Source organism: Calidris pugnax, unplaced genomic scaffold, assembly GCF_001431845.1.
Source record: "Calidris pugnax isolate Ruff unplaced genomic scaffold, ASM143184v1 scaffold44, whole genome shotgun sequence".
Taxonomy (NCBI): domain Eukaryota; kingdom Metazoa; phylum Chordata; class Aves; order Charadriiformes; family Scolopacidae; genus Calidris; species Calidris pugnax.
The window spans coordinates 6,554,932-6,565,598 of NW_015094506.1; the positions used below are offsets into that span (position 1 = coordinate 6,554,932).

The window sequence follows — 10,667 nt, forward strand, 5'->3', positions numbered from 1 at the left end:
TGACCTGAGAATGTTTGTTGGTGAGCACCTACGAGGCCTCAGTCCATCTCATCTCTTCCCTGCTGACAGAGGATGATGGAGGCAGCTGGTGAGATGATGGGGAAAAAACCCAGAAAATGTGATTTATGGTGAGGCAGGAAGAGCTGAGTCCCTGTTCTGGTCTTGTGAAGAAACCCTTCTTCTTTAGTCACAATTTAGACAGGGGAGCAGATTCCCGAGGGATACAGCAGAGCTTAGGACTGGGTAAAGTCCTGGGGGAGTGTTTTCTTGGGGGTAGTTCTGTGCTGGCCTGAGGGTGAGGTGTGTGTGTGTGGGTAGGCTGGAGAGGACAGTCTAATAATAGCTATTTACTCATTCCAACGCCTGTGATCTGAGGAAGCCTGGACAGGCACCCAGTGGCGTGTGACAGAGCCCTCGGGAGAGAGCAGAGTGGGTTTAAGGGAATGACGTCCTTGCCCGAGGCAGTGAGGTTTCAGGTCTGGCAGCTTTCCACACTGGCCTCTCCAATCCCCCCGCCATCATCACGCTCCTCCGGTGCTGACACCTCTCTCGTACGTCCCCCCTCTCCCTTTCACTCCCCGCGGGTGGCATCTTTAACTTGACTGCACTCCCTGCCATCTCCTGGCAATCAATTTTTCAGAGACAATCCGTGACGTTCCAGACCCCCCTCCTTTCCCTCTCCTCCTTCCCCTCTCTCTCTCCCTCCCGCTGACTTGTTATTATGTACTGCAGCTGCCCGGAGGATTTTAAATAGACCCATAATCGCACAGCAGCTCCTCTTGGAAGTTTAAATATAACCTCCTTGTTAATCTCGCGTGTGGCAGCAGCACAGCACCTGGGGAAGGGAGGAATGGACAAGCACTAACCCATGGATTTACAGGAGGGCCGGGAGGGCTCAGGATTTTATTTTTAGTGAAAACATCAGGAAATTGCCTTGTTTCTTTTAAATGGAATAGCTCTGAGGCTGTTGCAAGGTGCCAAACTGATGATTTTTGCAGCATGAAATTCTTTTAGTTGCCATCCCAGGTACAGCGTGAGGCAAGGCTGCCCTGCGGCCGCCCTCCCATTTCCCCCAGTTTGGGCCAGTCTCTTACCCCTGCTCCTGCAAAGCTTCCCTGGGAGTCAGCCGGCAGCTCAGACCTCCTCCTCCTCCCTTTTCATCCTGCAACAGGGCAGCAGTTATACATGTCGTGCTGAAGGATGTGTTTTGGAGGGATCGACAGGGACCTAAGTAAAGATCCTGTAGATCAGTTCCCAAATTATTTTGTGGTAACAGGCTGATTTCAGTCTTATTTCCAGCTCTCCAAATAACTAATTTACCCCTCAGACTGGAGTGTGGTGAGTTTGCTGAACATCATAGTTCGGTGACACTACAGAAGAGATCACAATTAATAATGGATTTTCCCAAAGGACCGGTTCTAAAAGGGCAACTCTAGTGCTCACTAGCCCATTAAATGTGGTGAGACACTTTCAAACAATAACTGTTGCCTGTTGCTTTCGGCTAATAGGATCCCTACTCTTCCTGCATCCTGAATAGCCATCCTCTTGTACAGAGAGACGAGGGATGTGCATGAGGGATCACATCCTAACTAGTTCTTGTGCTGCGGTTTGTTGGAGGGAGGATTGAGCTGGCTGTTCAGGAACCTGGCTTTTATTTCCTCTGCTTTGCCAAGCTGGTACATACCAGGAAGTTTGGTACACTCTGACACCAGGAAGATTGTTTCTCTGCTTTACTTTCTTCCTTTGTGAGAAAAAAAAAAAAAAAAGGAGACACTGTCATTTAATTTATTTTAAGCAGTGCTATAGAAAACTTAAGTATTATTATCTGAGTACCCAGAACAAAAAATAGTACTATTGATGCTAAATTATCCATCCATTTTAATAATCCAGCCATAGTAATTGCTAGAGCTGGGGGACTAATTCACAACACATAATTTATTCAGTGAATTTAGCTTCTTTTTCTGCTCATGGAATATCAATTGTGCGGATCATAATTTCCTCAAATTTATTTTAATTTATTCAGTGAACTTCTTGGAAAATATTTACTCTATGGATTGATACAGGCTGCATTACTTAATTATGGTTGGTCAGAGAGATCTATTTGGTATTGTTTCTGTTCCCTTGTTGAATGAGCACACAAGCACTTCTGGCTTGAATACTTGCATATGAACACAGAAGATGTACACTTCTGCAAGTTCTTGCACATTTCCATACATGAATATGCAGGTAAAACTGCTATACAGGAGCCTTGACAGCAAACAAACCCAGACAAGCCAGGTCTAAGCAATTTTGCATAAAAATTGTGAATGAATGTTTTTAAAGGGCCTCAATTACCAGGACAAAAGTCTAATTTTACAGCAAAGTAACCTGGTCCTTCATAAATGGCATCTTGAATGGCAATAATGGCGTGTTGAATCAGAACCTAATAATTTACCTCTTTGCCTCTTTCTGCTGCTCGGTACAAGGATTTTATGTAGTAATATACTCCACAGCTTGGATATGTATTGTATGAAGACTTTTCTTTTTTTTATTGTCTGGCTATATTTGTGACACTTGCTGTAATTGTGCTCATGTCCTGCAATGGGTAGGACTTGGCTGAATGGGAGATGCGATTGTCTCGCTTCCATTAGTTATCCATTTCCAGCCTGTCTCCCTCGCTCCCACCTCCCTCATCAGAAAGGTGATGACGTGTAGTGTGGGTAATCTGAAACTTTCTAAACCACAGAATTTTAAATGTTTCCAAATGTCTGGCTCTGATTTATGATGGAGGAGTGTGAGGGATCATGTTCATGAGGACATTTGTGAACACTTGGGAGCAGCATGATCAATGCAGAGTGGAATAGGGAACAAGAAGGAAGAACCGGACAGTCTTAAGGACTATGGTATAGGAACAGGGTGAAACATACCAATGTAAAGTCCAGGGACATGCAGATAGATAGGTCTACAGCACCTGCTTTGGAGCCATGTGGTGGAACCCACGCTAGATCTGAAGGATTTGCGCAGCGGAAATTGTTTGGAGAGTGCAGCACTACCACGTTTCTATTTTTTCTAGCTGGTCTGGGTGACTTTGCGCAGTCTGCTGGCCTGTATGGGAAAATTCTTTGTTACTCCTACTAATTGATCCTAAAAACAATGGGATTATCAGTTGGAAGCAAATGAAAAAGAGAAAAAGTGGGAGTATTATTTACTGATGTGATGACTGAGCCTTCGATATGAGACATCAGCATAAAAGGCAATTATGTTCCTAGGTGCCAGGCAGGATATTCCCTGCCAAGGCAGGGAAGTATCAGTATCATTGTAAAAGGCTCTACTGTAATTTCCTCTGGGTACAATTCTGCGTATAATTCCAGTTATCCCAATTAAAGCAAAAAGAAGTCAGAAAAGTATCTGGTTGGTAGAGAGAAGGGAGAACATGTTTTATAAGAGGAGACTAAGAATGAGTAGCTTATCTAAACTGGCAAAATGCAGGCTCAAAGCTGTCCTCCATTAAAACAAGAGAGAGGAGAAAATGCCCTGGCAGTAGGAGAGCTCTTCAAGGTAAAGAGCAACTAGGACTGAACTGGCCAGGAATGGGCGTAGGCAGAAAGTCATTGGTAGGAGGTTCTGCCCCGGCTTCCAAACTGCACAGGGAAAGTAAGAAACCTAACCCTTCTTCAGTGAGAGCATGATAGGTTCCTGAAAAGACTGATATGGGAAGGCTGTCTAGGAGACCAGGGCTGGGACATCCCTTCCAGACTGCTGTTCCTTAATTACATCAAACCCCATGTAGGCACTCTGTTCTTCAGAATTAAAAGGGCCTTAATTCAGTTTAGTTCAATTTTCTTCTAAGGGTTGCTTTAATTTGGAAGCACTGTGTCCATTCAAGGCTAATGTGATTTAATGAATTCATGCTAAACTCACAACTTTAGTTAATTTGGATTAATTTTCCCAATCGCTCCTCAGCAGACAACCCTTAAGACATGTAGTAGAAATGACCAAGAAATCATGAGCACTTCAGTCCTGCCCGTGATTCAGCTCAAAGACAGCAAGTAGCTTTTCTGACTGCAGGAGGCCTGAAGAAAGATCTGGCCATGTCTAACATGCTTCTCCCTGCTCCCTGAAGAGGCACTGGGAAGGGTGCGAGCTCCCAGACCCGGTGTCTGGGCTGTCCTTTTGGTTTTCACCTCCCTTCTGCAGGGGCTGGGGAGAGTGGAGGAACAGATCTGGCTTATCCTTGTTTGGAAGGAGTATCAGTATGTACCCATGGGAGGATGGGCTGTGTGGAACAACCTGTCCCAAAAGGTTGAGTTGGCTTTGGTTGCAAGTGGTGTTTGGCAGTAGATGCAGAGAAATGCTGGCTGCTTGGCCGTGTGCTAAGGAGCTACCTGCACGTAGGGAAAAATATCTTCTTTTGGTTCCTTGAACTGCACTCCGTTGATGACCATTGCCAGCTTTCAGGAGAGAAAGTGTGTTTCTCTGTAAGGCTGTTCTGAGGGCCTTACAGCTGGCCGGCCACCGCTGCTGGTATTCCTGTTGCTGCTATTAGTCGGTGCATCCGTATTCGCCTGTTTCTGGGCGGCACATCACGAGTGGGAAACCTGCGAGCCCTAATCTGCCGGGCTTTGGGAGGCGCGTAAGGGGTGGCTGCCAGGAGGACCTGGCAGCGGCCGGGAGCGGCGGGAGGATTTAGCGGCCACCGCAGCCACCGCCGCGCGGGAAGGGACCGTGCTGCCGCGGCTCTGCACGTTGCCATGGAAACAAAGCTGGATTCTTAATCGGGATGCGCGTGTTATGTGGACGTGAACCCACCGTCTGCTGTCCTTTTGGCCTCACCTCCTGCTGCCCCAGTCCCAGCCGGTCAAGGCCACCCCAGGCCCGGCGGGTGGGAGGGGAGCTGATGCGGAGAGACCCTGTGGGGCTGGGGGGTGCAGGAGAAGGGTGCAAGATGGGCATGGGAGAAAAGGTTTAAGATGTTGCCTGGGCTCTATGGAATGGAGAACAAATTCTGCTGAGGCAGTGAGGGCAAAGGGAGCTTGAGCAGCAGGCAGCAAGGGTAAGTCTCCCATGGCAGCTGCAGTGGGAAGCACCCTGAGATACGGGGGTGCCCAGGTATTGCAGGAAGGGAGTGAGTCTTGGGGAGGTCATAGCTGCATGGCACATTTGTAGACCTTTAGATAGCACCAAGCAGGCTAGCTCCAGGGGTGGTGCAATCGTCCCATGACAAATTTAGCTCAGGGACCATACTGAAACCACTCTTCTGCTTCAGGGATCCAAGCTAATACTTCTGCAAGGTGGTGGTGTGTCTTGTGGGCTCACTAAATTGTCCAGGTTAGCTCTGGCATCTCTGACGTGGGGCTGTGCCATTACACAATCCAGGCGTGGTTTTGAGATGCTTGGAGATGTGAGGAGGCTGTTGTGAAGTTGAAGCAATCATGCAATATGCTAAAAACAAGCTTATGTAGATATGGGTGAGCAAACAGATCTCATCTATTGCATTCCATCTGCATTGAATACATCAGCTGAGAAGAAAAATGTGCTAAATGAAAATCTTTTCAGTTGTAATACCTTGCCCATTCAATACCTGCTGGGCAGCACTTCAGGGAAAACCTAGAAGCTGTAGCAAAAGCTCTTGGCACTTCTAGAGGCAGCAATCTCCCTTCTGAGTCCATGAAGACTGCAAGATGCTGTTAAACTCTGAGCAGGTGGTTTGGTGCAAGCAGCAGGATGGAAGGTGTTGCCCACTTACAGTCCTGAAAAATCCCCTACCAAGACTCACCAGGAACCAGGGACCAGTTTATGTCTATTGTCCACATCCCAGCAGGAGGGATTATGACCAGCCTGCTAGAAGTCCTTCAGCCGCTTTGGTCAGAAATGCTGTTGATCTTTAGTTTAGACTGTAAACAGTTGGGCAGCATCACTGAACACTGTTAAAATGTTGCTCTCAGTGTGCCCAGAGGACTGAGGGCTTCCTTCGTCGAAGTCCAAGGCGTACAATTGACCTTGTGCAAGGAAGTAAACTGCCCTGTTTAGAGGAGCCCTGAGAAGGGTTGAGTCCAAGGCCGGGAGGGCTTGTATGATTAATCTCTGCTGAAACAGACATGCTGGTGCTTATGGAGTGAAGTGAAAATCTTCTGGGGACCCAACAATTTGCTTGTTGCATAGCAATGAAATAGGGGAATTATCAATGGGCTGTGCACAGTCCCCCATGGCAGACAGCTGAAGGGCAACTCATGGCCCCCAGAAAGCTGCCAGTAAAGGGGATTTAGGATCCGCAGCCCTTTATGTATGGATGGAGTATGTACATTTTAAAACATGCAAATATGTAAACATATTGCATACTTTTCCTTCCTTGGATATCCTAGAGTTACATTATAAAGAGAGATTCCATAGGAAGGAAGGCCAGTGAAAGATATTGGTAAAGGCCATGTTTTCCCAGTGATGAATAGTGAGGTTATGTTCATAGCCTACTGCTGAATGCACAAGGAGCCTGCCCACATCCTCACTTCCACCTAGACAGTATGGTGTGACTTTGAAGTTACTGGGATTAGCCTGATGAGTGAAAGGAGAAAGAGATCTACTATCAGCCCTTAGAACATAACAAGAGCAGCTGGACACCAAATGAGCTGTAGAGCACTAGGTTGATATCTCCCACATGGTGGGCTTCGTTCACCAAGCATGCCTACTCTGCAAGGCTGCATGCCTTGAAGAGCACTGATGCCAAGATGGTGAAAGTATATAGTTCATAAACTCTGTTTCTTCTACCCTTAGCACAGAGAAGACGAGAATGTCCTCTGAGATAGTGTGCACAGCAACTGCTGCAGGCTCCTATGCAGTACAGATGGATATGTAGTGTAGGAACGTACACATCCTGCATCCACTGAGATAATGAAAAGGTCGAGCTTCTTGCACTAGCCACCAATCTTGAAGGAAAGGTTTTTCATCTCAGTATTTCTCAGGTGGCAGATATTCAGAGGGTTTGCATGGAAAGGAGAAAAGGCACTTCTTCCTTCTAGCAAAAAGACTTTGTCTCAGCTTCCAGAATTGCTTAGCTGCACCATGAAATAAACCTTTCTGTGGCTGTTCCCTTCCCACAAGTATTGCTGCTTCTGACCTGCCTAAAGGAAAGGCAGTTTTGGTTTGTTTTTTTGAACCCAGATCATCTTGGTGTATATTAATTAGATGACTACGTGCCTCCATGAAGGATGAGTCCTGAAGGACTGTACTTTGTCAGGAAGAATAAAGTCCGTTAAAGCCACATCTGCAATGCTTTCACCTGCAATTTGAAGGCATGCAAGCTCTTTTCCTCTGGGCTGTGGCCAGGGCTTTGTAGTGAAGCAGCCTGTGTAATCCTTGGCTTTTCTTTCAGAGCACTAACCAGAGGCTTAATTAGCTCTGAATGCACATGTGGTGATGTAGATACTAATCTTCAGTAAAACTGGACTGCACCATCACCTCATTTCATAAGGATCATTGTCAAATGCTAATCCACTTCAGGTGCTGCCAGCCTGAGTTGGAGTGGGACCGGCATATTGGAGATGTGGCGATTTGCCTGTCTTCAGCCATTATGCACGTAGATGTGTGTACATATATATATCTATGTACCTACACCTGCATGCACTGAAGAACCTGGAGGCAGCCCTGTACAGGAAGACAAGAAATAATGAGACAGAGTGATACAAAGTGGAAGGGAAAGATGAAGCATCACAGCCAACGGCTCTTCCCTTGCAGGAGGTGCAGTCCTGGACATGGCTTTTTCTTTCTCCTCTCATATTCTTATTTGTTCATCTTTTGTCACGGGCCCTGGCCAGGCAATGTTCAGATTGAATAGCTCGTTTCTCCCCAGCTTGCTGTAGCTCCTGCTGATGCTTCCATCTACTTCCCACTCCCCCGTCGTGCCGGAGTGTGTGGTTAAGAAAGAGGACAGACAATGGGAGATGCAGGAAAACAAGATGCATCGGCTTTGCCTTTGAGTCAGTCAAAGAGCTATTTCTATACCTTACACGCCTCACCCTGGCTTTTATTCTCTCAGATGCTTTTGTTACTCTTTATTACTAACGGCCAGCAGAGGCAAATTCTTTTACTGCTCCATCAATCCCTTTCTCTGCTATGCTGATCCTCGACAGAAATCTCAGTGCCTCATGTGTGCGTGTGATCTTGAAAAAGATATGGCAGTTCAGTCCCAGCTTTGGGTTTTGTTTAAAAGAGTACAAAGCCTAATATAGATAGAAAAACTTGAATTCAAGTACAAAAAGAGCATCTTATTTATTATGCTGCTGCTTTTAAGTTATGTCAAGGGCATATTGAATATATAGATGGCACCTTCTATTAATGTGCAGGTAAGTATAGAAATACCAGTGAATTCAATTATGTGTGCTCCAGCACAAAGTTTAGCTGACTAGAAATGGGCTCGTTGACTTTCATCGCCCAAGGAAAAAGAAGTACAAAACCAAAACTCACAGCATCCTTATGGCAAAGTCAGATGGACTGATTCCCTCTTCCAGATCCTCTTCATCAAAGTCTGAGGAGTGTAAACATTCATGTGCCTAGATCATGGAGATGGATATAAGGGTCCTTACAGCACCAGTCACTGTAGCAACCACGAATGTGAAGTATTTCAGGAACTGTGAGGAAGATTGCAAGCTCTAGCTCTGCAAGTGTCCTATGGTCCAGTCTTTTACTAAGAACAACTGGTTCATTGGAGTTCAGAAATGGCTTTTCCTTGAATAGGAGGTTTGACACAATTTCAGCCTCAGTCTCATAGCAGCAAGGGGTATGGCAAATGGCTGTTAATCATCAGGGAAAAGAAAAGGAACTAAAGAGCTATGATCCCAATACAAAATAATAGGAAGCAATAATTCAGCAGGTGTGAATTTGGCAGAACATCCTGCAAATGTTTGGATGGGCATGTATATGTGCAGAGGACTTCATACATTTGAGAGTGTTTTTTGTCTGTAAAGCTGTAGGAAACCTCCTATTGAGTTTCTGAAACTTAATAGATGGGAGCTCAAGAAGAACATTTGAGGAGGGAGCTTCTTTCCTTTCTAATATCTGTGTAAATAACTTCATGTGCTTTATTGGTCTCAAAGTCTCCACAGTGGGGAAGAGGAGAATCAATAATTGTTTAAAACTTTGTGAACCAATTAGATGAGCAAGACAGGCATGACAGCAGCTTTTCGACAGAGGCACTGGTCACTGGCTGATTAGGAAGGTGAGCTGGGTAGAGAGAAGGTAGGCGTTGCCACACTTTCATCCATCCTGGAGCACGAGAGGTAACTAGCTATGGCCAAAGACAGCTCTGATGGGGATGAGGCTTTCAAGCGTGACAAATGAGGTGGCATATTGAAATCCATATTGCTCGTTCCAGCCAAGGACTCTTGTAATGCAGTGATACAGTCACTTTCCAAAGCAGGGGCTGAATCCAGAGTCCAGGTCCAATGGTTCAGAAATCTGCCTCTGGTTCCTCTCCTTAGGCTTAGAGAGTCCCCAGCTGGATCTGAAACCAGAAGGATTATCACCATGGCAGGGCAGGCCAGGATTTGAACTAGTTCATACCCCTCTCTCCTGACATGACAGCTCTACTGGACCTGAGCTGGGCTTCCATACAGTGCTAATGCATGGATGCCTTAGGGCCAGCTCCGGATTTCTGTCCCTCCTGTTGCATGGTGCAGATGTACACATTATGTGCTAATGAGGCAGCTGCTTGCCAGCAGTGTGTCCAAACAAAAGTGGACCAGGGCACTGCTTCTTAATTTTATGCCCAGGCTCTTTTATACTATGGTGGCAGCATAAGGAAGGTGGTAAAATCCCTCTTAAAATGCACCACACAAGCTGCCTTCTCGCCTGGTGCACTGTGAGGGGCTGGCTTTGCTCCTCTGCCAGCACATGCTCTAAAACACAGGTTTGGGTGAGCTGGGGTGAGTCACGTTTAGGAGAGCTCAGAGCAAGGAGGAGGTGTACTCTGAGCAAGCAGCACCTCCTTTCCAGAGAGGCAGGATCTGATTTGGAGGGTGCGGTGAAGGGTAGCGTGAAACCTCACGGTCTCAGAAGGCTGTGAGTATGAAATGGCTGAATGCTTACTCCCAGGCTCAGGAAGAGAAAAGGTGGGATCCCTTCTTTCAGAGTTTTGGGGCCACCTCACGGCAGGAAGCCAGTGACCTGGGCTAACTGAATAAATTTGTGGCACTGAATCTCCAGGTCGGAGCAGCGTGTGAATGCAGGGAAGCAAATACTCCACACCTTCTTCTTGCACCCCAGAGCAAAACAGCACCAAGGGGCATGGAAGCAGTCAGGAACCAGCCCTGGAGAAGGAGGCTGTGTGGGCAGGATGAGGGAAAATCTTGACTTGACTCTTTGCCTGCCCCTGGTTACCTGGTACAAGAAGTCCAGGCGGGTGGTCCATCAGCCCACCCCTCCTCTTCCCAAGCATCTCCGCAATCCCAGCAGGCAGCTGGGGAATGAGTCTGTCTTTGGTTTGATGGTCATGATGCCCAGCCCCAGCCATTCCAGCCCTGACACTGGCACCCTGTGCAGCACTGCAGGGAACACTGTGGGACCCCCAGAGCTGGCTATAAGGAGCTTATGACCACGGCTGCATTACGTGTGCCTGGTTGCCAGGGAAACTCTGCTGCTGAACTGGGACCAGAGTGGTGGGGGCTGGACCTTTTCCTTCTCTTTTTTTTTTTTTTTTT

General features: G+C 46.8%; 1 protein-coding gene across 3 annotated transcripts in view; it reads left to right on the forward strand.

Moving 5' to 3' along the window:
* GRIN2B (glutamate receptor, ionotropic, N-methyl D-aspartate 2B) overlaps positions 1 to 10,667 on the forward strand; it is a 213,870-nt gene that overhangs the window by 69,829 nt on the left and 133,374 nt on the right. The gene's annotated exons all lie outside the window — the stretch shown is intronic.